Genomic DNA, 3,673 nt, shown 5'->3' with positions numbered 1-3,673 from the left:
AGCTTAATAATGTGCAACATTGTTTTCTCACTCAACAGTAAACAAACCAACATACAGTATAAGTGTATACAGGGTATCTGCACATTTCTAAAGTGACCATTTAAAGCAGCACTATGTAGGCAGGATGGGGGGGGTTCCCAGTTCAAATATGATTATTTTGGGGGGTCGCGGCCTGAAAAGGTTGAGAACCACTGTCATAGACGACTCATGTCTGACTGATATGTCTCAGACTGGCCATGTGAAGTCCGAGATCCACATTGGAGCCACGCCTTGTATGTGGATCCTGACATTCAGATGATTCTGTTTTTTCTTTCACATGCTCCAAATCACCCTCTCTCTTCTGAGGAGAGATGGACAAGGAGAGTAGGAAAGAGAGAGAGAGAGAGAGAGAGAGAGAGAGAGGGGGGGTGGGTGGGGAGAATCAGGGAGAAAAGCAGGGAAAATGACAGTAATAGTAATGAGGGTATAGTAGCAGTAGCAGTAGTAATAGCAGTAGCCGTAGTAATAGTAATAGTAATGGTGGTAGTAGTAGTAGTAGTACTACCGGTAGTAGTAGTAGTAGTACTACCGGTAGTAGTAGTGTCTAGAACAATTCAATCAAATTGCGTTCACTATAATGTTTATTCTTTAGCATCCTTAATGTGTCTATTGTTCAGTGGCTCATTGTGGGCATGCAGACTCAATACAACCACTGCATTTCCTTTTTTTGTGAATGGCTGACAAACTGTCATTGTTAGTCACTGATAAGAACTAACTGACCCCAAAGCCTTATCACACTCACGCCCAGCAGAGAGAGAGAGAGAGAGAGAGAGAGAGAGAGAGAGAGAGAGAGAGAGAGAGAGAGAGAGAGAGAGAGAGAGAGAGAGAGAGAGAGAGAGAGAGAGAGAGAGAGAGGGAGAATGATAGTGACAGGTTTATGTATTTACCCTGCAATAAAGCATAGTTATACATTAGATAGTATAATTCTCTGTCAGTGGTCAGTGTAGGGGCTAATGCAACTTTATTGATACTCCAGGAGTGACTGGGTCAATGGCAGCGGTGTGTGTACAACTTCAGTACAATATAATTTTGTACAGTAACATGTACTGTAGCGTCCAGTGTACAGTACCAACATTGAAAGCGTTTGGATAGCTGCATGGTGCCACGCCCATTCCATAGGTTCAAATACAATCTTTCCAAATAAAGAAGAAAATGCATGTCTACCATGAAACAAAATTACAGCTGAAGTGAACACATGTAAGCTTGGTATAATGCAATTGTATTTTGTTTCATTTCCACTGATGGAGATATATAGCCTGGGGGAGCATTTCTTCAATTCATTGCAGTCAATCCATTCCTCTGCAGTCTCTCTCTCTCTCTCTGATTCAGTTTCCAGTACTGGTGAGCTAGTGGAGTGAGGTAGAGAAGAGAGAGAGAGAGAGAGAGAGAGAGAGAGAGAGAGAGAGAGAGAGAGAGAGAGAGAGAGAGAGAGAGAGAGAGAGAGAGATTAGAGGAGAGAGAGAGAGAGAGAGAGAGAGAGAGAGAGAGAGAGAGAGAGAGAGAGAGAGAGAGGAGATACACTGTAAAATCGTGAGTATCACGGGCCCCTTTGGTTCCATGTGTACACAGTCAGAGCTAAATTAACACTCAGGATTTCACAGTAGAGAGAGAGAGAGAGAGAGAGAGATGAGAGAGAGAGAGAGAGAGAAAGAGAGAGAGAGAAGAGAGAGAGAGAGAGAGAGAGAGAGAGAGAGAGAGAGAGAGACTTAGAGCTACAGTTAGAGAGAGAGGCAGGGCTGTGGCAGCAGCAGCAGCACTGTTGCCATGTCGGCTTATTATAAGCGACTGTGGGCTTCTTTTTCTGTAAAGTTGCTTGTAAATATTGGTAGTTGCGGGTTGTGTTTTTTTGGTCTTGTTTTTAAAGTGTACATTGCTTATTTTGGGCTTGCTGTGTAATGTTGTTTAAACCAGTGGTTCTCAAACATTTTCATGTCGAGGACCCCCACATGAATATGTATTTGTCTGAGGACCCCCATCTGAAAATATTTATGCCAGGGTCCCCCATACGAGATTTGAGTTGAGTCGAAAATATTCAAACACTTCTTTGATTATTTTTTTGGGAAAACAGCAGATCTACAAGCTCACAACACGTTGGGGTGTGACGCGTTATGAGCTTGTAGATCTGCTATTTTCAAAGAGCCGATGCATAGGTTAAAGTGCTCATGTGGGTAACCAGAAGCCTTGCCCCAAAACACGCTCGCCCCCATTTTTTTAGCGGACCCTCATCCTCTGTTTTACTGAGGATAAGTTTAAGGGTAGGCATAGTTTTACTGAGGTTAAGGTTAGGAGGAGTAAGGTTAGGTTCAGGCATAGTTTACTGAGGTTAAGTTTAGGAATAAGTTTAGGTTTAGGCATAGTTTACTGAGGTTACGTTTAGGACTAAGGTTAGGTTTAGGCTAGCCCTGAAACATGACTGTCATAATCATGATTTCTCCATTTACAACCCGTACATCTACATTACCCCATGGCGACGGATGTTACAATTTTGCAGGCGCCAACAGAAGTAATAAAAAGCATTTTAATCCGGGTGGCCATTTTCTCATTTTTTTCGCCATATGCTTTCAACTACGCGACCCTATCGTTTGGGAGGTGTATTGCACTCCGATACATTATAACTCTATGAGAAAATGGCCATTGATCGGATTAAAAGCTTTTTATTTAACAATACGGAAGATACAGGTATTTCTGCTGGGGTGTGCAAAATTGTAGCATCCGTGGCCATGGGGTAAGCACTTCATATTTTAAATCTGAACATTTACGTAGATGTACGGGTTGTAAATGGAGAAATGCAATCATGTGAACCATGGCTATAGGTTTTGGCACCGTTTTACTGAGGTTACATTTAGGAATTAATTAGGCAGTGTTGTGTTCTACCGTGTTACGCTATATACATAGTGTGACCTGCAGAAAAATAGCCAAGCTTAGTTCTCTACTAACCATTTCATCCATTGAAAACGCGATAGCGTATCTCCACGACCAAGTGCATGTCGTGCAGGGAATGATTATCGTATCCAGAGGCAGCTCCACGAATCATGTTCAACCCAGATTTGGCTCAACAAAGAGAATGAACTCGTTCTCATGCCATTCAACAAAAATGTGGAATGCCCTACTAAAAGGAGTAAAGGAGTGTAAAACCCTACTCACTTTCAAAACTGCCCTAAAGATACACCTTCAGGAGGCTGCAATTCGAAAATGGCCCCTGTCAAAGTCTTAACCTACCCCCCCCCCCCCCCCCGCCCCGAACTTTTCTTCTCTTGTACATATTTTTCACACCAGTAACCTGTAAGCTGATTGTATGACGTTCTGTATAGTAGTGTACGTATATCTGTCTGTCTCTTATATGTCATCATGATTTGTGTGCGTGGGGATCTCATTGCGAACGCGGAAGGAGGCCTCCGCCCAAGTGGAGCTTACTATGAAACCGTGCTCGGGTTGTCTGTGTGTGGCTCTGTGTGCACTGCCTGTGTGCAGCCGCGCCCCCATGTGACTCACGCTCTCATTGGCTGCTGACAGATCTCAGAGAGGAGCTTACTATGAAACCAACCCGATCACCCCCCAAACACAGTGAAATAGCACGGATTGACAAACGGCAATTCCGTGCATAGATGACTAGGAACTCCGAAACTCCGTGCAT

The sequence above is a fragment of the Gymnoscopelus braueri genome (genome assembly GCF_963280865.1).
Source record: "Gymnoscopelus braueri genome assembly, chromosome: 18".
NCBI lineage: Eukaryota > Metazoa > Chordata > Actinopteri > Myctophiformes > Myctophidae > Gymnoscopelus > Gymnoscopelus braueri.
The sequence above is the reverse complement of the archived record's forward strand: the minus strand, read 5'-3'. Positions refer to the sequence as shown.